The 26199-nt window shown below is 33.9% G+C and overlaps 2 long non-coding RNA genes across 2 annotated transcripts; both read right to left on the bottom strand.

Annotated features, from left to right (window-relative positions):
* Positions 1-210: 210 nt before the first annotated feature.
* On the bottom strand, positions 211-2072 carry LOC110682190. Its single transcript, XR_002503385.1, has 2 exons — positions 1461-2072; positions 211-616 (listed from the first exon to the last, which is right to left on the bottom strand). It is a non-coding gene; the product is annotated as an uncharacterized LOC110682190 (long non-coding RNA).
* A 5643-nt stretch (positions 2073-7715) lies between these two features.
* On the bottom strand, positions 7716-9073 carry LOC110681704. Its single transcript, XR_002503336.1, has 2 exons — positions 8799-9073; positions 7716-7988 (listed from the first exon to the last, which is right to left on the bottom strand). It is a non-coding gene; the product is annotated as an uncharacterized LOC110681704 (long non-coding RNA).
* Between the last annotated feature and the right edge of the window lie 17126 nt (positions 9074-26199).

The raw sequence follows: 26199 nt of genomic DNA on the forward strand, positions 1-26199 counted from the left end.
CACTAGCAACTATTCAACTTTAATTTAACAACAACAACAACAAATTACGTGTTAGTATAAAAGAACATAAAGTATTATTTATTATATGAAACAAATATGGCAACTTGCCTCAAAAAAAAAAAAAAAAAAAAAAAAAAAAAGATGGCAACATTCATTCAGTCCGGCAGTCCGCACATGGACTTCGGCCCAGTTAAAGTACAAAGACAAAGATGATCAAGGCTACGCACGTGGGCCTTATCTATTATTTCAGGAATAATACACTCGACAGTCGTAGCATACAACCACGTGGCCCAGTACAAGAGAGCCAGAGTAAGCTACCTCATAACTTAGGCAATTTGAGCTTTTACCCGTGGCATTTTTTTTTTTTAATTTATAAAATATAATTTTTTACAACGATTTAAATTAAAATAATAGTATTACAAACTAAGAGCCTTACAACTTCCTCTATTACAACCATAATAATATTAAAATAAAGAACATCTACATTTGATCTTGCTGGTTTGAATAATTTGTCATTTTCCTTTGAGCATGCGATGAGAAACACACTATTCTATTTATGTATTCCACTTTCCTTTAAACTTGGAGAATGCATTTGAGGACGACTAACAAACAAATCCTGACAAATATATTAACGAGCTGATAAGGACACCAAGTGCCTAAACGACCTATAACATTAAGTAAATGGAGCAGGAAAACAGGCGGTTAGGGCTTAACAACACACACCGAATCCCCCATTTAAGTGATTCAATATTCTACACTGTGGGTACCATTGTACCATTGATCTCAAGGAAAGAAACCATTAACATACTATAAACCTCCAAAATATCATTTTGGAGGACCCTAAACATTTCATTTTAGGGAGCGGTGTTAAGATAGGTATTTTTCAAAGTAATAGATTGAAAATCCACTACTAAGTTGAAACAAAGGACATCAAGGGATAACCTTCCAAAACTTTTCCAACTGAGAATATTGAAAGAGGAAATAACAAACAAATGACAAACCCTAACCAACCCTAAGAACTGAACCATACCATAACAATGGCGAATTCCCCACAAAACCAAAACTCGCATATCCAAAATCCTAAACAGGATCAGGTTACACCCCTTAAAATCCCCAAATAAACTTAATAAACCACAATTAGAACATAGAGAGTTGCATCTCATAGCATCAAACTTAGAGCAAAGACCCATCAAAGCAAGGATAACTATAATTAAACCGAGAAAAACAAATAAAGCCATTAAACAAGCAACAAAACAACCAACTATCACTGGCCTCCGATTACACGCTTACAACCTTTACCGTGAAGGTCAAACTTGACTAATATCACCGGCGAAAAGATAACCAAGAGACGACGCAAACTTGGTAATTATTTCACAAAACAGAAAAAGGGTGGAGGAAAAGAAAGGAACGAGAATAAAGGCCATTGCAAGAAAACTAACAAACCATAAACCTAACTTTACCTTTACTAATTTGATCTTTCCAATCACACATAGTCGGTGACGTTAGAGCTAGCTGTTGAATCTTGTTTCGTCAACGAAACCTTAAACCAAATTGAAAAAACGTCTTTTTATCCTCCAGTACCCAAATCACAAACTTGAACTTTAAAACTAGAAAACTTAGAAAACCCACTTGAGAACTTCTCCAGCGAGAAGAGGTTAGCACTAAGCGGAGTTTGAAGCCCGTTGTGGAGCTTGGTTCCGCTTCAACTTCAATACTAGAACACGAGCAAAAGAAAAAGCTTAAAACATGGAAGAGGAATTCGCCAGAGAACCGGTCGCGGCGCCGGAACTCCGGTGAGTTCTAGGTTTCAGTGGGTTTTCTTTTTCAGAGGAGAGAGAACAGAGCATTTAGACGAGAGAGAACGCACTTTTCAATTTTATTCGTCAATTCTTTTGATTGAGTCGATCTTTTAATTAGTTTAGGCTTTTACACGTGGAAAATTTAGCAAGGTATGAGTTGACACTACAAAAAAAAATCAATATAGCATCAACTAAAATTTGTTGCTATTCACCAAAAATCCGTTGCCAACTCTATTTAGCAACGGGTTGGAAACAAAAATTTGTTGTTGCTAAAAGGCTTGTTGCCATGGAATTTTGGAAACCAGTTGCAAAGCAATTTTGTTGCAATATTGCATCAATTTAAATATAGCTTCCATGATTGTTGCTGTTTTTGGTACATTCGTTGCCAACTTTGGCTGCTATCAACACTACGAGACAAAAACCCAATCCCTATTAGCAATTCGGTCTTTACCAATCTGAAATCTCACTCAGGTTAGGTCAACTCGGCTCGACTTTGTATATAAGGCTCTTTGAATCCCCAGTCTCAAGAATCGCATTTGGTAGGAGTCGAACTTGCGACCTCAAAGTCAGATGGTGAATCTCTTACCAACTATACCAAGTACTATTTGTTTACTTCTATGCATATAATTTATAATAAGTGAACAAAATATTAGAGACGAAATTGAAAAATTTGTCTCCAAATTAGGGACAAAATAAAAAAAATCCGTCTCTAAATTAGAGACGAAATTGAAATCCGTCTCTATTTGATGTCATTTTAGCAACAAATAATTTTATACATTACAGCAAAAAGTGGCTTACGTATAAATTAACAACAATATGTAACACAACTCGTTTCCAATGGAAACAAACAAAATAATGCGTTATCAATTAGCAACAATAATTTAGAAGACTTGTTTCTAATGGAAACAATTCAAAAATTCATTGTATTTGTTTGTTTCTAAATCAATACAAATAAAATATTTGTTGTCATAGTTTGTTACTATTTGGCAACAAGAGAAAAATATGATGTCGTCTAGTAACAACTAGTAAGACAATTTGTTTTAAAAAGCAACAAATCAAAAATATGTAGCCATTGTTTATTAAAAGCAAAAGCATAAAATGTCGCTTTTAATTAGGCAATGAAAAAATTTAGATTCGTTGCTATTTAACAACATTTTAAAAATCTGTTGCCAAACTTAGTTGCTAAAAAGCTTTTATTTTTGTAGTGTGATAGAGTATAAAACCTATTTTTGAGTTTTATCTGTTAATTCTTTTTATTGAGTCGATCTTTTAATTAGTTTAGGCTTTTACACATGGCAAATATAGTAAAACATGGGGTGATAGAGTACATAACCTATTTGGAGTATCATATATTAATTCTTTTGACTGAGTCGATTGGGCTTTTACACATGACAATTTTGTAAGGTTTGAGGTAATAGAATATAAAACTTACTTATTCTTTGCTCAAACAACGCTCGAATATTCACAAAATCAATGGAAAACAGATTATATTTATATACTACTATAAGTTTGTATTTGTTTATAGATTTTGTACATATAATATTTTATTTATTTAAAGTTGTTACTGTTCTATTATTTAGGCTATATAACTTCTTATTTTTTTATTATCAGTTATGTTATAATTTTTGTAAGAATTTTTTGGCGGGAATTTTTTTAATGTGGATACAACACGCGTACTTCTGGGATAATTCTGGTGTTTACTTTAGTATATGGTATTGATTTCTAAGAATTTGTCTTCAATTCATTCTTTTGACCGAATCAATCTTTTGGTAAGTTTCGGCTTTTAACGCGGCAAATTTACAAGGTCTGACGTGATAGAGTATAAATATAAAACCTATTTTCTAGTCTCAAACATCAATTCTTTTGATTAAGTCGGTTATTTAATATGATATCATGGTAGGGGGGGGGGGGGAGGGGGTGTGATCAATATGGTGTAAATTAATTATATTCCTTGATCTCGACAACGAACCAACTTATTTTAAATTTTTAAATTGGTTAATTAATCTGATCTCTTGACATGATGATTGCTTGCTTGCTACTCCCTTTGTCTCTATTTTTTTGCCCCATTGGACTTTACACGGTATTCAAGTTAATGCACGTCTTACAACGTTTATAACTTCATTTCTACATGTGTAAAACTTACATAAATCCGATATTAATAAAATACACAATGAAACGAATCCAACAACACCCCTTATAACTATATTATCTCTCACTCCTATTAAATAATGTTAATTTCTAGAATTTATTTTTTAAGTTTGAGCCAATTATTTGCAATAGGGCAAAAAAATAGGGATAGAGGAAATTTTTTGTTGTGGCCTGATTACATTGCTAGATTGCTCATTATGGAGTGTGAATAGGATTTGCATGCATAGCAGTGGCGGATCCAGAATCTTGGTAATGGGGGTACGAAATTAAGTTTAATGAAAAAATTTACAAAATACAAAGTAATATGTGGAGCGTAATAATTTTTTCTTAACTAAATTTCGAGTTAATAAACCATTTAACTATTGTATTAGTATATTTGCGTGTACTATACACCCTATTTTCCGACAACAAGGCTATAATTGAGTAACAAAATATCTTTTTAAAAAGAGATTGTCTAAGCAACCTGTTATGGTAACAATAGACCTCTTTGATCAAAAATACAAATTGGAAAAATAAACAATATCACCTAAGAGCTAGACCTGTTAATATGTTATTGTAACATGTATGTCTCTTTAATCAAAAGCACTACCGTGGAATATATATCATCTAAGAGACCGCCTGAGACCAGTTTTAAAATAGGGGGTCTCTTAGAATTTATTATTTGTACAAAAAGGCGTGCTGATTAATTAGGTTGTTGTGGTAACTACTGATAACAGTACCTCCGAGAACGCCGGTCTCTTTTTGTATCAGTTTTTTTTTTTTTTGGTATAGTTGTAACTCTATGTACCCCCTAGATCCGCCACTGATGCATAGTTGCATACTTCTCATTTAGGTATCACCTGTTTTATTTAGTGCAACACCGTCTACACTTTTCAAACACAGGATTTTATGAGAAGGTTCTTAAAATGAGTTAAATGAGAAGGATTTTATATACATAATTTTTCATGATTGCTAAACGTAACCTCTAGTTACTAATATACACCCCTCCTAAATACCATAAATACCCTTCTAAGCTAAAATCATCTTCACGACATTTTTGCCTGCTTTCCTTTCCACCTTCTTCCACACCTAATTTCCAGAAATTTATACCTTTGTTTATTTGAATTACTCACATAATCAATTAGCGAACAATATTCCGAGATCTAATGAATATGAACACGAATCGGATGAAGTTGGGTGATACACGGAATAGGCTTAATCATTTCATACAATTTGAACAAAATATTAAAAAGTGGTTTTTTTTTTTTGAAGGATGAAAAGTGGTTTTATTGATTCTACACATAATAGATTCGTATGATTCTTATCAAATTCGAAGAGGCTAATGTAAAAATCATTACCCATTGCAAATTCAATGTATTTTAAGTTAAATTAATGCACTCTTGTTATTAGAGATTACTTGAGAGGAAAAAAAAAAATAGTTATTTTCTCCCTACATCTAATAAATGAGTGGAATAGAACTCCCCAACTAAATTTGCCTCATCTCAACGAAAATAATCATAAAAAAACCTTAGTTATGTAATGTATTTACAAATTGAACTCATTTCAACTATATAAATTTCGTTGGGGGCGAATTGTAACTTATATAATGTACGTGTGACTTGGAATAATCAAGTAGAAATGTCAATAAACTAACTTCAAACGAAAATAATCGCTCAACCTACAAATCAAATAATCTTGAAATTATTGATTGAAGGTCTACAAATGATCTTAAAATGATTTGATCGAGTTGAAGCTTATAACTTATTTCAATATCTTTTCAACAAATGGTCATAAACTTGTACATCTATTATATAATTGCAAAGTTTTTTTTTCCAACTTTCATTCGTAGCACTCCAAATTTCAATTCTTGCAATTTTAGCCCTTCTATTTTTTAATTTTTTTTTTTGAAAAAAATAACTAATAACCACCCTTTTTACTTATAACTATCCATATCACTCAATTAAAATCCAGCCCTCTATTTTTTCTTTTTTTTTTAAAAAAAAACCAATAACCACCCTTTAATAACTATCACTTTTACCATTTTTTTCTCTTAAATATATATACTACACATATCCTGTGCAAGAGCATGGTACACTTCTAATTCTGTTTTGTTAGAAATATTGCTAAGAAAGTTTACTTGTTCTGTTTTGTTTTGTTTTGAAGGAAAGTGTTTGTCCCGGATTGGTGGGAAAAGAGAATTTTACTTGATTTAAATGTGTGGGTTTAAATATAGACATTTGAAGTGTTATTCCTTGTGTCCTGAGCTAGAAATAAACTAGGCTGAAGGAATAAGCTAGAAATAAGCTAGAAATAACCACCCTTTTTACTTATAACTATCCATATCACTCAATTAAAATCCAGCCCTCTATTTTTTCATTTTTTTTTTAAAAAAAGAACCAATAACCACCCTTTAATAACTATCACTTCTACCATTTTTTTCTCTTAAATATATATACTACACATATCCCGTGCAAGAGCATGGTACACTTCTAATTCTGTTTTGTTAGAAATATTGCTAAGAAAGTTTACTTGTTCTGTTTTGTTTTGTTTTGAAGGAAAGTGTTTGTCCCGGATTGGTGGGAAAATAGAATTTTACTTGATTTAAATGTGTGGGTTTAAATATAGACATTTGAAGTGTTATTCCTTGTGTCGTGAGCTAGAAATAAACTAGGCTGAGCAAAACTAACCGAAAAATCGATCCGTAACCGTTCCAAAATTATGGTACCCGATCCGAAATTCATAACGGTTTGGGTACCCGTTCCGATAATTTGTTATCGGGTATGGTTATTGGGTATCATTTTAAAAATTAACGTTTACCCGATCCGTTCCGATAAGCATTTTTTTTTTTTGGCTTTTTTTCCCTAGTTAAATCTATTTTTTTTTTAAATCTAAACTTTTACTTTACTTCATAATATTTACTTTATAATATTAATAATTAGTAATTATTAATAATTTGGTCAAAATCATATGATATTGTTGTTAATTAGTGCTAAATTATATCATAATAACTACATAATTAAGTTTAATTATCATCATTGGATATCTTATTGGGTACTCGATAACCGATCCGAAAATCCGGGTACCCGAACTTATCGGTTTGGGTTATTGATATCTCTTTTAGGGATTTTGGTTATCGGGTACCCAAACTGTTAGTACTAACGGTACGGGTACCTATCCCATGCTCACCCCTACAAGTAGAAACCAAGGGGCATCTCCACGCGCACTTTGCCACTAATTTTGAAGGGCAATGCCATCTGAGCTGATTGCACCATAGTCAGGACGAGTTTCCTCCTAAGGCTATATTCTAAATACATCACAGGCTCACAACATTTCCATACATCAAATAAATTGGCCCACATTTTTCATGTATATATCACTACTACAAAAAAGGGATTATAGAACGGTTAAAACAAGCTTTATAGAACGCCTTAGGACCGTTCTTCTGCTAAGCGATGTGTAAAGTTTATAGAACGGTTCAAGTAGGCGTTCTATATATTGATATATAGAGAACGGTTGTTAGTCACAACCGTTCTGTTTTCCTTATTAGAAAATAATGAAGGAAAAAAAGAACTGCCACGCGGGTTCTATATTTCTTCACTAAAGAGAAGTGTCATGTCACATAACTGTTCTCTATTCTCTAATTTAAATAGGCTAATATACGCATATTTTTTTTATATATAGAAATTCAGCATTTTTTTAATTTCGCATATTACACTGTATTTATAGCACCTTTTTAAGGGTCACTTTTTACACCATATATATGATATGAAAAAAAAAAAAAAATCAGAAAACCATAAAACATATGAATTTATTTAATAAACCAACTGATTCATCATTCACTTATATACAATTCACAAAATGAAAAATCGATATACAAAATACTTCAAGTGTAGTCTAAATTTAGAGATATATTCAATTCCACTAGCTCCATTAGTCCATAAGTCCATTCTCCATAGCTTTTGTTTGGAACTTGATCAAAAATGCCAATTTTGATTCAATTATACTTGGTAGTTGTCTCCTCGTATTGAAGAGCTCCTTCAACTTTACAACCTTATACATTCCCTACACCAATAATAGAGTAATTAAATTTAAAAATTCAACTATACAACTACGGAAGTCATATATAACAAAGTCGAACGAATTACGGAAGTTTGATAAGAAGTATTATCCACTAATTTACATCATCAATCAGTAAATCAAATGGAATTGAAGTTACTAGGGGTCGTATATAAAAATAATTTTATTTCTCCTCTAAATTCAACTAATTACAACTCAAGTACATAATACATATTGATACAATTCGATCTGTTCAAATGAAAAAAAATGAACATGATACTTAAACAAAAATGCATGATTCAAAGAAGATCTTTATGATCCATCTATATCCGTATAACCTGTTCATTCAAATAAAAAACAAAAAAAAATATAAATGTAAAAGATGTACTTGTACTGAAAACGAATCAAAAAGTCATCTTCTTATAACAAATTAAAAGGAAACAAAAGAACTAAAAAACTGTAGATCTTCAACCTCATTTCTAAATTAATAAAAAAAAAACACAAAAAAAAAAATTCTTTGATTAAAAGCATAAAAACTCACATTAATCAAATGAACGATCAACGAAAATGAAAATCAAAACGAAAAAAAATAGATGTAGGAATAAAAGAACAGATTGTACATGGTAATTAACAATGAACAAGTTGTACATAAGATTATATTGGGGCATATTTCAACATTAATCGAACAAAATTATTGCAAAATAAGGTAAGATTTCGACAATAATTAACCAAATTCAATTAATCATAGCAAAACTAAGGTAGATTTCTCAAAATAATTATCATCAAATTGAATTGTACGGATACTCAATTACTCACAAGAAGTAAGCCTTCACCGAGTGTGTTTCGCTGGAGTGTTGTTCTATTTTATCGATCTTTCGGCTTGCTTTTAAAGAAGTTCGAACCATTGGAGAAGGTGATAGAGGATATATTGTTGATTGGAGTTAAGGTTAGAGCCATGGAAAACCACTAAGCCGGATCTAAAACGGAGAGAGAAAGAGGAAATTTTTTAATACAGGTAACTGAGGTAATCCATAAACGGCTGTTTGATAATGAACTTGAAGGAAAAAGCGACTGTGGGGAAATAGGGTTTGTCACTTGCCAGTGCTTTATTTTTTTTTATTTATTTTCTAAAAATATTTTTAATCAAAGAGAACGCTTATCTAAACAAGGCGTTCTATGTTTTTAAGTCACATTTTTTTTAAAAAAAAAAACAAATCAAATAGAGCGGTTTATTAGATAGGCGTTCTATATGATTCAACATACACAACTGTCATCTAACATAGGCGTTCTATATATTCCTAGAGATCGCTTATCTAGGATAACCGTTCAATATTGTGCGTTTCATATTCCAGTTTTTGTAGTAGTGTATCTTACCTCCGTTAACAGTTATTTGCAACAAAAGGGGTCTGCGCGGACTCCTAGGCAAAAGTTTTTAATCTTGATTATAAAAAATTAAGGGTATGGGATTAAGTATTAATCCTATCTGAAAAAAAAATAATAAATTAAACAAATCCATAACCACCGATACCCAGAACCACCACCAAAACCACTGGAACCACCAAACCCACCAAAACCCATGACCTAAAACCACCACCGGAACCACCAAACCCACCGGAACCCATGACCCAAAACCACCACCACCATAACCATCGACACCCAACCACGAACCCAACCAAAGTCACCACGAACTAAAACCCAACGAACCACCATGAACCAAAACCCAGAACCACAACGAAATAAAACCACCGAAAACCACCACGAACCAAGCCCAACCAAAACCACCGAGAACCCCCGAAATCTTTCGACTACCACGTACCAAGAACCATTGAAACCCTTCGACGAATTACCAAGAACGACGAAACAAAAACCAATTACCCACCCACGAACAACCTGCGAATCCACCCACAAGTCACCAAATCCAACCACAAATCAAACAAACCACCCACAAATAACCAGATCTAAAACCCACAAATAAGGATGGATTGGAATTTGAAAAGAGATTAGAGATGAAGAAAATGAATTGATCTGAGAGATGAAGGAGGAGAGAGATAGATAATGGGGAGATGATGAGATTAATCTGATTATTAGGGTGGGAAGGGTTGGATAATTAATTTGAATTAAAGGTTATAATGTTTTGTAATTGTGTGTAGTATTATGTACTAATAATTTTTAAGTGAGGGTATTTTAGTCATTTTGCCAAAAAAAGTTACTAAAATAGGAAAGAAATAAGTTTGTTGCAAATAATAGCCCTTAGGGTTATATATAAGCAAGAATTCCTAATTTTATACAATTTCAAGAGTATATTTAATGCTTATCTATGACCCTTATGGCTACATATAACATTACCCTTTTGGTAAATGTTGCAAATAACTATTAACGGAGATAATATATTTTTTTTCCTTCTAATTTTAAATGTGATAAGAAACAAAATGGCTATAGCTATTTTATAAAAAGAAAAAGTTACTCAAAGCTGAAAGCTTATGTCAAAAAAGTTGAGGATGAACCTTTGTGAAGTTCGCTCGATTGAACTTTTCCATGCCTTCATAATCTCTTTTCTATTCCTTTTTTGTCTCAATTATGTTTTTTGTTTTCGGATTTGTTCTCGCATAACATCTATATGTATACTAATGTTATTTCCTGAAAAATAATAATCTATAATTTCCGTATGTAGAAAATAAATTAAATAGATTAATAAATTTGCTGGATATAATCATATAATTAACAAGGTGCGTAAGTTAGAAGCCGCAAAGCTAATGTAAGTAGTCATCAAATCAAGATGCATGTAACTTCATTTTGAGAGAATTTATGAGAGGGAGATAGTTGTATCTCCTTCGTAGCATCTCCTCGTTTATCCTCCATAAGTCAATATAAAAGCTTAATAAAACCCTATGGAGTAGGTGGTTTTAACTAAAACCATATTTAAGAAATTAAGAATTACATGTTTGTTCAATTTCTTTACTTTTATATTCATATTTATATTTTGTCATTTATTTTTGTTGTCTATACTCTACTATAACCAAACACACTACCTAATTAAATTAATCATATAGTTCACTTTAATTTCATATTAAGTTAATAAAATGTATTTGTTTGTGTACGTATTGATTGGAGGGTGAATATAAAATATAAGGTGAATTAATAATACATACTACCTCTGTTTCATATTATTTGCAACGATCAGATATTTTATGTCAAATCGCTGCAAACAATATGAAATAGAGGTAATATTACAACAAACCAATGGACAAAAAGGGTTCATATCTTATTTTTAAAAAAAAAAAATTACAATGTCTTTTCAAGACCTAACAATTTTTTCCCGAATTAAAAAGTGTCAATATTCTGATAAGTTTGTACATGATTCCATGACCCAAAAGTCCAAAACTGTTACAAAAGCTGTTGCATAGTTATCACAACTACACTGCATATTTTTGTGTGAAAAAAAAAAATACAGTACATATTTATCCATGCAAGTATAACATTAAAAATCACTTTAGCTAATACGGTGTACCATGCACATTTTAATACAATTAGCCAAATGTATCATCCTGTAACCGGCGGTTGAAAGCTGGACACTTGATCGGAAGAAATGGGTAGGGTGAACTGCGGTTGACGAGGTGCAAAAGGTAAAGCAACAGGTGTAGGCGGCGATGTTCTTATAGGAGTGGTAATAAGAAATTATGGATTGCATAAAACTGGCGTGAATTGAACCTGGGCTTGAGGGACGGGTTGATATTGAAAACCATCACAACTAAATCGAACAGGTTGAACCATTGATGGATACCCGGAAGGAGTTATTTGAGATACCCAAGGCCCGGATTCGATTCCATGGAACATCCTGGGTTGCATCATTATTTGCGGTGCATATGTATTATGCAGTTGGCTTTGTCCACTTGACATAACCTGAAAACGTAAATGTTGATAACATAAACTGGAATACATCACACATGTATGATAGAGTATAAAACATATTCCTAGCTTTCAACCATTAGCTTCAATATTTGGTTGAGTTAGTTCTTTGACATGGTGTCAAAGCACGTTGAATTATTGGTCCTTTAACAATGTACAAACAAGATTTCTAATTAATTGTCGCAATCAATAGGAAAACATGGAGTATGTAGTACATAGTAGCATTACATTATCACAATGTTTAATTATCCAAGAATAACACTATAATTTATTTATTGTTGTTGACCCTTATGAGGTTTTGATGATGATGGTAAGAATTGAGCAAACTTCCTTTTAATAAGGATTCTATAGTGTTGTGATGTTGGCAGGTTCAGTAAGCGAAGAGGGTTGAAGTAGGAACTGGAACAAAGGAACTTTAGAAGATCCATGAGGACAAGTAAAGAACAGAAGAAGAGTTCCAGCAATGGAACTTCCCGAAGTTTCTCAACGGGAACTTCAAACGGGTTGTAACGACCTGGTTCTGGTGTAATGCTGGGGCAAGGCTTAACAATCAAGGATCAACACAAAGATCAAGATATCAACCGAAGAAGATGAACTTCATAACTTATAGTCGTGTAAAAGATAAGTTTGTTTTCGTAGGATGATGTAAACATATAAAGGATAAATATGCATGGAACCTATTAGAAATCAGATAAAGCTTGGCAAACAAATTAATTCGTAAAAAGTAATTGTTTTATGAAAAAGTACTTAATTGATTTTATCTTATAAAATCTGGTTTAACTTAGTTTTATCTTTTTCATAAAATTCTATCTTTTAACAAAACGAATTTGATAAAATTTGGTTTTTATAAAAACGAAATTAAATCCGTTTGATTTCGGTTTTAAGGAAGATAAGATCAGATTTCTGGTTGATCTATCTTGTTTGCGAAAACCCTAGTTTGAGAAGCTGAGAAACTCCTATAAATATAGAAGTATTTCAGCTTAGCAAAATGAGAGTTTTAAGCGTGAAAACCACTTAATGATTAAGAGTAAGTTTGCCAAAAGGTTTAAGCTTTATCATTTTGATTTCGGGTTTCATGTGTAGCTTTCCATTTATGTGTTAGAGTGTGTCTTTGAGTTGTAATTGGTTTTGGGATGAGATTGTGAATTCTCTTAAATTCACGTTTGAGTGTATGAGTTTGAATTCTCTAAAATTCGAGTGGTAGTCAGTCACCTCGAGTCTGTCTTGGGGTGCACAGTGGGAAAAAGGAACCTGAGTGTGTCTTAGGTCGAGAAAGGAACCTGAGTGTGTCTTGGGTCGAAAAAGGTGCCTGAGTTTGTCTTAGGTCGAAAAAGGTGCCTGAGTTTGTCTTAGGTCTGATAGGATAGGTTCTTATCAATCAGCAAGTGTCTTAGGAGGAACTTGCGAAGCAAAGGTCTGTGTAATAGGTTGTACTAGGAGAGTTGCCTATTATAGTGGAATTTGTTTATAAGTCCCAATAGGGCCGAGGTTTTACTTCCAGTTAGGCACTGGAAGGTTTCCTCGTAAAACTTGTTGTGTGCTTTAAGTTTCTTTATGTTTTTATTGTTTATTTCCGCATAAGTTTCGCGATTGGAACCTACTACCATTCCCCCCCCCCCCCTCTCGTAGTAGTTCATCTAAACTAAAAATTGGTATCAGAGCAGGTTCTCACGAAGTTACAAGCAACCTTGTAGAGAAAACTTCCTGAAGAGATGAATGCTCACGAAAAACTTGAAGAAGGGTATTCTACCCAAAGACCACCAATGTTCAATGGCAAGTTTTATTCATACTGGAAGAATAGAATGGAGATATTCATCAAAGCTGAAAATTACCAAGTATGGAGAGTCATTGAAAGTGGTGACTTCGAGGTAACAAAAACCAATGCAAACAAAGAGGTAATCCCTAAACCAATAGCTGAATTTGATAAAGAAGATTACGAAAAATATGAGTTAAATGCTCTAGCTGTAAAAATCTTGCATTGTGGACTAGGACCTCATGAGCACAATAGAATCATGGGTTGTAAGTCTGCAAAGCAGATTTGGGATTTACTGCAAGTAACACATGAAGGAACGAGTGAAGTTAAACGTTCCAAAATTGATTTATTAATGTCAAAATATGAAAGATTTGAAATGCTACACAAAGAATCCATTCAGGATATGTTCACTAGATTTACTAATATTATCAATGAGTTAGATTCTTTAGGCAGGTCCATACCCATTGATGAACAGGTAAGAAAAGTCCTTGCCCTGCAGGAATCCAAGGACTTCACCAAGTTCAACCTTGAACAGCTCAATGGTTCCTTGCTCACTCATGAACTCCATCTCGGAGCAAACTCTGAAAGTTCCAAGAACAAGAGCCTTGCCCTAAAGGCCTATGAATCAAGAGACTCTGAAAACGACGATATGGAGACTGACATGCTTGTACGGAGGTTCAGGAGAATGCTAGGAAAAAAGAGGAGAAAATAACAGACGAGGACAGTCAAATTCCAAAGAGTTCAAATGCTACAGATGCGGTTCCAAAGAACATCTTCTCAGAGACTGCCCAAATCCTAAGGAGGACGAGAAAGCCAACTACAAAGGCAAGGAACAGAACAAGTATTACAAATTGTCATTCTCCAAGGAAGATGTAAGAAAAGCCATGATGGCTGCATGGGGAAACTCTGATTCAGAAGATGAAGGAGAAGGAGAATCCGTAGAAGAAACAACCAACTTATGTTTAATGGCTAAAACTGATGATGAAGCTCGTATGAAGGAACTTGAATCTGAGGTATGGTATGACTATAGACAACTCAAACATTTAAATAAAGAAAATCTTATGGACATTATTCTGGAATTTCAAGATGATTGTAAAGAACTAAACAGGTCGAAGTTCCAAACTGATAAAGCCTTAAAAATTCACAAAGAACATAGCGAATGGGTAGATAATATGAAAACTGACATACAAACTAGATTATTTGACTTATATGATAAAAATGTCACTAGTAGAAAAAAAGCATTAGCCACCCCCCATATGGCACCGGTTCAGGCTAAACCGGTGCCCAAAACCGGTCTGGAAATGGGCGGGATTTTACCAAAAGAGAAAAGGCACCGGTTTGGCCTGAACCGGTGCCAAAAATTAAAAAGGCACCGGTTTGAACCGGTGCCAATTGAACCGTTCCTTACTTTAAAAAAACCGGTTAAACTTAAAAAAAAAAAAAAAAACGGCCATATTTATATGAAACCCTATTTTGCTTCACTACTAGCTTGCCGCTTCATTCTCCTCTCCTCTTCTTTCCTACTATTTCTCTCTCCTCTTCTCCTCTCCTCCTCTTTCACTCCACTTAACCTCCTTCCCTTTCTTCGTTCTCATCTCCTCCTTCCCTTTCTTCGTTCTCATCTCCTCCTTCAAGCTCACCACGAAGACCACCACGGAGACCACTACGAACACCACCACGGAGACCACCACGAACACCACCACGAACACCACCGCAAGCACATGCAACAACACCACGGAGACCACTCCTCCTCCCTCAATTTCTGGGTTTTTGTGCTGTGATTTTGATTTTTGATTTTTGAATTTTGTTTTTCGATTTTGATTTTTGATTTTTTCTGGGTTTTTTCGATTTCAATTTTTTTTCGTTTTTGTTTTATTTTAATTGATTTCTGGGTTTTTTTATTTGTTCGTTTTTGTTTTTATTTTTTCGATTTCTGGGTTTTTCAATTTTTTATTTTTGTTTTTTGTTTTTCGATTTTGATTTTTGATTTTCTTTTTTATCGATTTTGATTTTTGTATTTCGATTTTTACTTTTGTTGTCTGATTTTGATTTTTGTTTTTCGATCTTGATTTTTGTTTTTCTTTTTTTTTCGATTTTGATTTTTATGTTTCGATTTTACTTTCGTTGTCTTATTTTGATTTTGATTTTTTTTTCGATTTTGATTTTCAATTTTTTCTGGGTTTTTCCGATTTCAATTTTTTTTTTTTGTTTTTGTTTTTATTTTAATTGATTTCTGGGTTTTTTAATTGTTCGATTTTGTTTTTATTTTTATGATTTCTGGGTTTATTCATTTTTTTTTCTGGGATTTTGTTTTTATTATTTCGATTTTGTTTTGATGTTTTGATTTCTGGGTTTTTTTTTCGATTTTATTTTTAATTTAATCGATTTTAATTCGATTTTTTTTTTCTGGGTTTTTTTTATTTTTTTTCGCAGCTTGTTCATTTTAATCAATTTATTTTTGATATTTTAATTGGCGCAGGTATACATAATCCAAGAATCAAGAATCAAGAATATGGGGATTTTTAGATTGTGATGTTGTAATATTTTTTTTTTTGATTTATATTGTAGTTTTTTTATTTATTTATATGTTGTAATTTTTTTTGATTTATAAGTAATTTTTTTTATTGATCTATGTTGTAAAATTTTATTGATTATATATTAAACAGAATCGTTTAGACGTTTATATTGATTGTGATGTTTGATTTATATTTTGTGTTTTTATTTAAATTAGTTTATTTAATTTTTAAGCAAAAAAAAAAAAAGATTTTTGGGGGTTTTTTGGCACCGGTTAACCGGTGCCAAAAACTTTGAAAAAAAATTTAGTGGTAAACCGGTGCCTTTTCCATCCTATGGCACCGGTTTTGAACCGGTGCCAAAAACTTAGTTTTTGGCACCCCTCACATAGGCAGCGGTTCAAACCGGTGCCTTAGACCGGGTTTGAACCGCTGCCAAATGCCTTTTTTCTACTAGTGTGTCTTTCTAAAAGAACAAATTGAAAAACTGAAACATGATAATATTCTGTTAAATGTAGAGTTAGCTCAACTGAAACTTGGAATTGACTCTCCTGACTCTTAAGTTCCTATTGCAAGCCTACTTCTAAATTTTGAGAAATTAAAATCTGACTTTGAAGAAGTTAAAATAAAAAATCAAACCTTGGAGGAGGAACTTGCTAGAGCCAGGAAAGGCAAAGAAGTGATTAATAATGGAATTCCATCCTTGATAGCTAATACTCATAACCAGAATAAAGAAGGACTAGGTTATAAGAATAAGTCTAGGAGAAACAAGAAATATGTGGATCTACCCAGTCAAAAGCTATGTCACTATTGTGGTGGTACAGGACATCTTAAAGCTGCATGTCCTAAAAGAAATAAAGATACTCTTAAGAATACTAAGCATGCTGAACAGGTATGGTTGAAGAAATCTGAATCTTCTTCCAAAACAATGGAACCCAAGGAAACTTGGGTTCCAGAAACTAATGCTTAGTTTTCATGCAGGTTCCAGTGAGGGGGAACAACACTTGGTACCTCAACAGTGGTTGTTCTAAGCACATGACTGGAGACAAATCTAAATTTCTCTCACTGGATGCCTACTATGGTGGAACTGTGACCTTTGGTGATAATAAGAAAGGTGAAATCATTGCTATAGGTAAAGTAGGAAGGTCAAGTTCCCATGCTATTGAAAATGTCTTTTTAGTCGAGGGTCTTAAACACAACTTGTTAAGTATTTCTCAATTTTGTGATAAAGGTAACTCAGTTAGCTTTACTTCTAATCTTTGTAGAATCATTAACAATGACACTAACAATATCATTCTTGAAGGAACCAGAAAAGGGAACACATATATTGTGGATCTCAATGAAGTTCCAAGTAGTAGTTTGACTTGTCTTAGTGTCATTGAGAATGATCCCTTATTATGGAACAAACAATTTGGCCATGCTAGTTTTTCTCTGCTTGATAAACTTAGATCAAGAGAACTTGTGGAAGGACTTCCATCCATCAAGTTCCTAAAAGATAAAGTCTGCAGTGCATGTGTAAGAGGTAAGCAGACACGAATATCTTTCAAATCTAAGAATATGGTAAGCACCACAAAACCATTGGAACTTATCCATATGGATTTGTGTGATCCTATGAGGATACAAAGCAGGAGTGGAAAAAGGTACGTGATGGTTATTGTAGATGATTTTTCCAGATATACCTGGGTTTTCTTTCTTGTAAGCAAGGATGATACTTTTGATCACTTTGTTGTCTTTGTGAAGAAAGAACAGAGAAGAACGGGTCATCAATTGATTCACCTAAGGTCAGATCATGGAACAGAGTTTGAAAACTCAAAATTTGATGAGTAATGTGATGAACATGGGATGGACCACAACTTCTCTGCTCCCAGGACTCCACAACAAAATGGAGTAGTTGAACGGAAAAACAGAAGCTTGGAAGACATGGAAAGAACTATGCTGATTTCCAGTGGACTGCCTAGGAACTTCTGGGCAGAAGCAGTGAACACAACATGTTACATATTGAATAGAGTTTCTATTAGGGCAATAACCGACAAAACACCTTATGAACTAATTAAAGGAAGAAAACCAAATATTTCTTATTTTAGATCTTTTGGTTGCAGGTGCTTTGTACACAATAATGGAAAGAGAAACTTGGGAAAGTTTGATGAGAGAAGTGATGAGGCTGTATTCTTAGGATATGCCTCAAATAGTAAAGCTTATAGGGTTTATAATAAAAGAACAATGTGTGTTGAAGAGTTTGTACATATAATTTTTGATGAAACTGATTTTGTGATTGATGTACAGGATGATGATGATTTCGAGATAGGGTTAGTAAGAAGACATAACCTTGATGAGGAATCAACAATACCCATGAAGCAGCAAAACAAGAATCCAGAAGCTGAAAACCAAACTGCAACTGAAACAGAAGTTCCACAAGAGGAACATCCTGAGCCTGAGAATCCAGAACCTGAGAATCAGGAACCACTGAATCAAGAGACAGGAAACAGTGATGTTGAACTTGAAAAGTTGTATCCAATCAAATACTTTACCCCTAAACGTTGGAAACATCAAAAGTCTCATCCAGTGGATATGATTATGAGTGATATAACCAAAGGAACTCAGACCAGGTCACAACTAAGGAACTTCTGTGCATTTTTCTCGTTCCTATCTTCTTTGGAACCAAAGAACTGTGATGAAGCCTTACAAGATGCAGATTGGATCATAGCCATGCAAGCTGAACTAGGAGAATTCGAGCGAAACAAAGTGTGGCACCTAGTTCCTAGACCGGAACATCAGAAAGTCATAGGTCTAAAGTGGGTTTTCAGAAACAAGCTCGATGAACATGGAATCATAGTAAGAAACAAGGCTAGACTGGTTGTCAAGGGGTACAATCAACAAGAAGGAATAGACTTTGATGAGACATTTGCTCCAGTTGCCAGGTTAGAAGCTATACGCATTCTTATTGCTTTTGCAGCTTTTATGGAAATTAAGTTGTTTCAGATGGACGTCAAATGTGCATTTCTAAATGGTCTATTAAAAGAGGACGTCTATGTGGAACAACCCCCTGGATTTGAAGATCCAAATTTCTCAAATCATGTCTATAAACTTGATAAAGCTCTCTATGGGCTGAAACAAGCACCAAGGGCATGGTATGAGAGGTTGTCCAAGTTCCTGTTAGATAATGATTTTAAAAGAGGTAAAATAGACAAAACTTTATTTTTGAAATCTAAAGGAACTGATATTTTAGTTGTGCAAATATATGTAGATGATATTATTTTTGGTGCAACTAACGAAATTTTGGTGAAGTATTTTGCTGACCTTATGAGTGGTGAGTTCGAGATGAGCATGATGGGTGAGTTAAACTTCTTTCTTGGATTGCAAATTAAGCAAACTGAGAAAGGAATAATGATTCATCAACAAAAATATGTGAAGGAACTCATAAAGAAATATAAGATGGAAAGTTCCAAAACTATAAGAACACCTATGGGAACTAACACCATACTGGATGAAGACTCAGGTGGAACTTGCATAGATCAGAAGATGTATAGAGGTATGATAGGTTCCTTATTATATCTAACTTCTAGTAGACCTGATATATCGTTCAGTGTAGGCTTATGTGCAAGGTTCCAAGCGAATCCAAAGGAATCTCATCTCAAGGCAGTTAAAAGGATACTTAGGTACCTCAAAGGAACTGATGATTTATGTCTCTACTATCCAAGGAATGAATCAATTGATTTAGTTGGATACACAGATGCTGACTATGCAGGTGATTTAGTGAATAAAAAGAGCACATCAGGTATGACTCAATTTCTTGGACCATGCTTAGTTTCTTGGGGTTCCAAGAAACAGAATACATTTGCTTTGTCCACAGCAGAAGCTGAATATGTAGCTGCTGCAGCTTGTTGTTCACAAATGCTGTGGATAAAACAACAAATATGTGATTTTGGTTTAAAATTTGAATGTGTTCCAATTTATTGTGATAATACTAGTGATATCTGTATATCTAAAGATCCAGTACAACATTCTAAGGTTAAGCATATCCACATTAGACACCACTTCTTAAAAGATAATGTGGAAAAAGGCTATATTAAGTTGGAATTCTGTCCTACTGATAATCAAATTGCTGATATTCTAACTAAGCCTTTGAGCAGAGAACGCTTTGAGAACATGAGACTGGAACTTGGGATGATCAAGCTTAATTGATTGCAACTGAAGTTCCTAGATATGGTATTGTCAATTATCGGACCAACTAGAAGAATAAAACATCTATCACAAACTTGGTGTGATAAACATAACGGGAATGTCACCGTTGGTAAACTCTTGGAGGTTAGTGAAATTAACACCTATTTAAACTGTACATATTATTTAAGGCAATGTAGACATGTATATGACTTGTTCCATGATTTTTGTGCTTAAAAATTCTGTTTTCAAGAAAAATTATCTTCTGGAAAATTCTTTATTAAATAATTTGTGAAAAGATAAGTCTTGAATTAAAATTCCATCTAGATTAGTTTTCAAAACAAGATAAAATTCATTGTTCCTAAAACTAACCCTTCAACTTCAAAGCATGGTATCACATATTTACTCCCCTATAAATACTCACCCAACCAACTCCACTAACTCACAGTCACATCAAGCTTAACCTCTCAAATTCTCTCAACCACAAATTTTTTTTACAGCTAAACCACAATCAACCATGGCCGACGAAAACCCTAAGAACCAAGAAGTTCAATCACCCACAAAATCTTCTAGCCCACAACCAATTTACCTGGAACTTGCCATTGAATTACTTCACACCTCATCAGAACCTAAAAATACTAAGCCAAAAGCCGTTGAAGAAACCGCTACATCCTCTACCACAAGCCTCCCAAATTTTCTCAATCGAATTGCTGAGTGGAAGAAGAGAAAAGCCGAAAAAGACCGAGAAATCACAAGACGAGCAAGTTCGTGAAGTAGAGGACGAACCTGAAGAGACAAAGGATGATTATGAGGGGGAAGAAGATGAGAAAGCCTTGAAAAGCCAGGCTGACAGGTATGTTGTAGGCTATAGAATAGATGATGCATGGTGTAGAATGGTGAATTTCGAATTTCTAGATCTACTTAAGTTTCAGGGGTGGGATTATTTGTTTACTGTGGAAGCAAAAAACTATTTATATCCTTTAGCTATGGATGAATTTATTAAGGAATGTGAGTTTGAAGATGGTGTATGCTATAGCAAAGTGAATAGGGTTGATGTTGAATTTGATGCTGCTAGACTAGGAACTCTGCTTCAAGTTCCATGTGAGGGGTTTGATACTTATATGAAAGGGGTTGTAACTGTTAGGGATGTCAATATTAAGTGGATATCCACTAACCCGCTCCACCCGCAATAAATAAATGGATGAAAACCCGAATTAAATGGATGAAAAGCGGGTGACGGATGAAGCGGATGATGGATCGGATCGGATATGGATATGGATGATACTTTTTTCACCCTCTAATCATCCACCCACCCGTTTAACATATATTAATTTTTTAATCTAAGAATTTTAATAATAAAATCTGAAATGTGCAAGAAAATTATATGTATTTTTTTGTTGCAAATTAATTTTTCAAACAATATATTGTTATTGTTTCCTTTTTAATTAATAAAATTAATAAAACTATTGTACAAATAACCAAAAATTAAAGTTATGTGAGTTTTTTTCAACTTTAATACTCATCCATTAGTCATCCGCTCCACCCGTTTCATCCGCGGATGGACGGATGGATATGGATGATGGGTGAAGCGGATGATGGATGGATGTGGATGGAGCGATTAGAGTAATGGATGGATGCGGGTGAAGCTCCACCCGATCCGAATCCGATCCATTGCCATCTCTAGTAACTGTGAAGGTGGCAGGGCAAACAAAAACTGAAATAATTAATTATTTGGGTGGTAGGAAAGGTTCAAGTGTAATGAATCACAATGATCTCTCTCCTTTGCACAAACTGTTATTCAACTTGGTTAAAAAGTCCTTGGCTCCAAGGACACAAAAGAAAAACGAATTGTGCTACTTAGATGTGGCCTTAATCTTTTGCATGTCCAAAAGAATTAAAATAAATTTCCCAGCAATCATGCTCCAACACTTAGAGCATTGCAAAGAGAAGGAATTAAAAATAGGGTATGCTACAATTCTTGCCTCTGTGTTTGAAGACTTGGGTGTGAAATTAAAGGAATTCTATGGGCATATGAGGGAGAAAGGAGAAAATGTGATAAATGAAACCACTCTGAGGGGATTAAGTCTTGTTGTTGTGAGGGGGAAGTGTGTCAAGTATGAAGCACAGAAAAAGAAAGGGAAGGAAGAGGAGTCCCAGCTAAGAGGCCCTGTTAGGAAGAGCAGAAGGTTCTCAGTTGGAACTCAGGCCAGAACAAGTGCAAATGAACCTTTGGAGCTAAGTGAGGGAGAGGGAGGAGCTGATGAGATACTTAATGATTTGTCGAACAGACTCATGCAGGTTGAAGGACAACTCCTTGACATGGCTGGAAAGATGAAGGCAATGGAGAGGACCAATGCCTCGCAAGTTAAGGAGTTCCAGAAATCAATCTCAAGCCTTGAAGCACGAATGAAGAAAGCTCAAGAGGACAACAAGGTAGAACTTGAGCAAATCTTGAAAGCGCTTGATGTCTGATCAACTTTGCATCCTACCTCAGCCATTCCCTAGCCTAATCTATTTTCTGTTGATGTTTGGAACAATGATCTGTTTTATCTGGATGCTTTTGAACTTTGTTTATCTTTGAATATTTTGGAACTTGGTCTGTAATATTTTAAGTACTCTAGATGGTTGACTTTTGTTAAATATTATGGAACTTTGTCTATATATGCATGCATTGTTGAGAATAAACAGGCAAATTTGTGTGAAAGCACTAGCTTAAGAGAGCTAGCCAGCGCTGCATCCAGCTTCCCACATTCGATGAATTGCCTGTGGGGCTGTGAGTAGATGAATAAAACTTTGAAAAGTCCTATTTTTGATAATGCCAAAAGGGGGAAAAGCAGGAGCAAACTTGAAAGCTGAAGTTGTTCTAGTTCCAGTTGAGTAAGTAACAAAGGTTGTTCTCTTCTCTAAATCTTTCTTTGCTTTCTGTTTGTTTTTCATTTTCTTTTCATTCTATTATTTATTTCTGTTTTGTTTCTTTGCTTTGCTTATATGAAAAAAAAAGAAAAAATGAAAAATGAAAAATTAACCTTCTGTTTCTTTATTTATCATTCTCAGAAGTTTGCTCAATTTGTCATCATCAAAAAGGGGGAAATTGTTGACCCTTATGAGGTTTTGATGATGATGGTAAGAATTGAGCAAACTTCCTTTTAATAAGGATTCTCTAGTGTTGTGATGTTGGCAGGTTCAGTAAGCGAAGAGGGCTGAAGTAGGAACTGGAACAAAGGAACTTTAGAAGATCCATGAGGACAAGTAAAGAACAGAAGAAGAGTTCCAGCAATGGAACTTCCCGAAGTTTCTCAACGGAAACTTCAAACGGGTTGTAACGACCTGGTTCTGGTGTAATGCTGGGGCAAGCCTTAACAATCAAGGATCAACACAAAGATCAAGATATCAACCGAAGAAGATGAACTTCATAACTTATAGTCGTGTAAAAGATAAGTTTGTTTTCGTAGGATGATGTAAACATATAAAGGATAAATATGCAAGGAACCTATTAGAAATCAGATAAAGGTTGGAAAACAAATTAATTCGTAAAAAGTAATTGTTTTATGAAAAAGTACTTAATTGATTTTATCTTATAAAATCTGGTTTAACTTAGTTTTATCTTTTTCATAAAATTCTATCTTTTAACAAAACAAATTTGATAAAATTTGGTTTTTATAAAAACGAAATTAAATCCGTTTGATTTCGGTTTTAAGGAAGATAAGATTAGATTTCTGGTTGATCTATCTTGTTTGCGAAAACCCTAGTTTGAGAAGCTGAGAAACTCCTATAAATATAGAAGTATTTCAGCTTAGCAAAATGAGAGTTTTAAGCGTGAAAACCACTTAGTGCTTAAGAGTAAGTTTGCCAAAAGGTTTAAGCTTTATCATTTTGATTTCGGGTTTCATGTGTAGCTTTCCATTTATGTGTTAGAGTGTGTCTTTGAGTTGTAATTGGTTTTGGGGTGAGATTGTGAATTCTCTTAAATTCACGTTTGAGTGTATGAGTTTGAATTCTCTAAAATTCGAGTGGTAGTCAGTCACCTCGAGTCTGTCTTGGGGTGCACAGTGGGAAAAAGGAACCTGAGTGTGTCTTAGGTCGAGAAAGGAACCTGAGTGTGTCTTGGGTCGAAAAAGGTGCCTGAGTTTGTCTTAGGTCGAAAAAGGTGCCTGAGTTTGTCTTAGGTCTGATAGGATAGGTTCTTATCAATCAGCAAGTGTCTTAGGAGGAACTTGCGAAGCAAAGGTCTGTGTAATAGGTTGTATTAGGAGAGTTGCCTATTATAGTGGAATTTGTTTATAAGTCCCAATAGGGCCGAGGTTTTACTTCCAGTTAGGCACTGGAAGGTTTCCTCGTAAAACTTGTTGTGTGCTTTAAGTTTCTTTATGTTTTTATTGTTTATTTCCGCATAAGTTCCGCGATTGGAACCTACTACCATTCACCCCCCTCTCGTAGTAGTTCATCTAAACTAAAAATTGTCAAGATTGGTAAATGACATGCGTAATACTATGAAAGAAATGAAGCAAATGCACAAGTAGAAACGACATATGACAAAAATGGAAAGATAAGGGTATACGTCAATATGGAGCTTCAAGGATCTGATGTAGTCAACGGCTAGTTCAAGGATGGACGCATGGTCTGCCGCCTGCAACATTGTGCCAATGTATATACTCTTTTCATCAAGTATATTATATATCATTCATACATTGCATAGTACGAGTACTCCGTCTTATCATCATAATAAGTTATTGTAGTAATATTTTGGTCTCATATAAAAGGTTACTACCTTAATGCAACATGTCGCCGCATTAAGTATCTAAGTGTTGGCCGCTCACAAAAATAAGTGTAATTAAACTTACTCAGTTACTCTGTAAAATAGTAATAACAGTAGTAATAATTATATATAACACATTATCAATAGGCTTGCCATTGTTATAATTAATACTCCTTATATACTTTCTCTGTCCTTTTATTTTTGCCCCATTTAACTTTTCACGGTATCTAAGTTGTACTTTAAAATAATGCATATATGATATATCTCTTGTTTCATTCACGTAAAATTATTCCCCTCAAAAAAAAAACACGTAAAATTATAAAAAAATTTGATAATATTATACACAATGAGATGAATGCAATAATATCACACATGCCTATTTTAACTATTATAGATCAATGACAGGATTGACAGTTAATGGTCAAAGTTTTAAAAATTTAACTCAAATATTGACAATAGGGCAAAAAAATTAGGGACAAAGGAAGTAATAACCAATTAACCGTACCTTGTCGCAATTAGGAATTAACGCTTGCACTGCTCTGAATTTTTCATTGACCCGCTGCCTTCGTCTGGTCTCACTAGTTCGTTTCTGTGAACGTCTCTGTTAATATACATATATACAGCACGGTTAGCAAAATCTGCTGAAATTTCAGTTTAACTAACTCACGAAAATCATCTCGATGTAAACATGAAAAAGTTTGATTAGTTGAATACAAATTTAATAAGATCAGATGACGATTGCATGATTCTTACCCTCATTGATTCATCTTGATATTGTTGATCAGACGTGTGAGCCTCGTCGGGATCTACAACTTGTTTTCCCTTTGAATGCCCTTTCGTTAAATCTTTATTATGCTTCATCTTTAGTCCCTATATTTGTAGAAATGCATGCATGTTTTGTCATTACATATATTCGATTCCGTGATCAAAGAATATACTACGTAGTATATAGTTAAACTTATGTAAAATTAAAAATTACAACGAGTAGTTGAAAATTAACGATTGTCCTATTATATAGGGAATATGTACATGCCTATGTTATGACATGCATGCATGAATATGATGTGTCAGTCATAAAGGGTATGTTAAATGCAACTCTAATAAGTTCAGTTCAGTTCCAAATTTCCTTCT

This window comes from Chenopodium quinoa, unplaced genomic scaffold, assembly GCF_001683475.1.
Source record: "Chenopodium quinoa cultivar QQ74 unplaced genomic scaffold, ASM168347v1, whole genome shotgun sequence".
Lineage (NCBI taxonomy): Eukaryota > Viridiplantae > Streptophyta > Magnoliopsida > Caryophyllales > Amaranthaceae > Chenopodium > Chenopodium quinoa.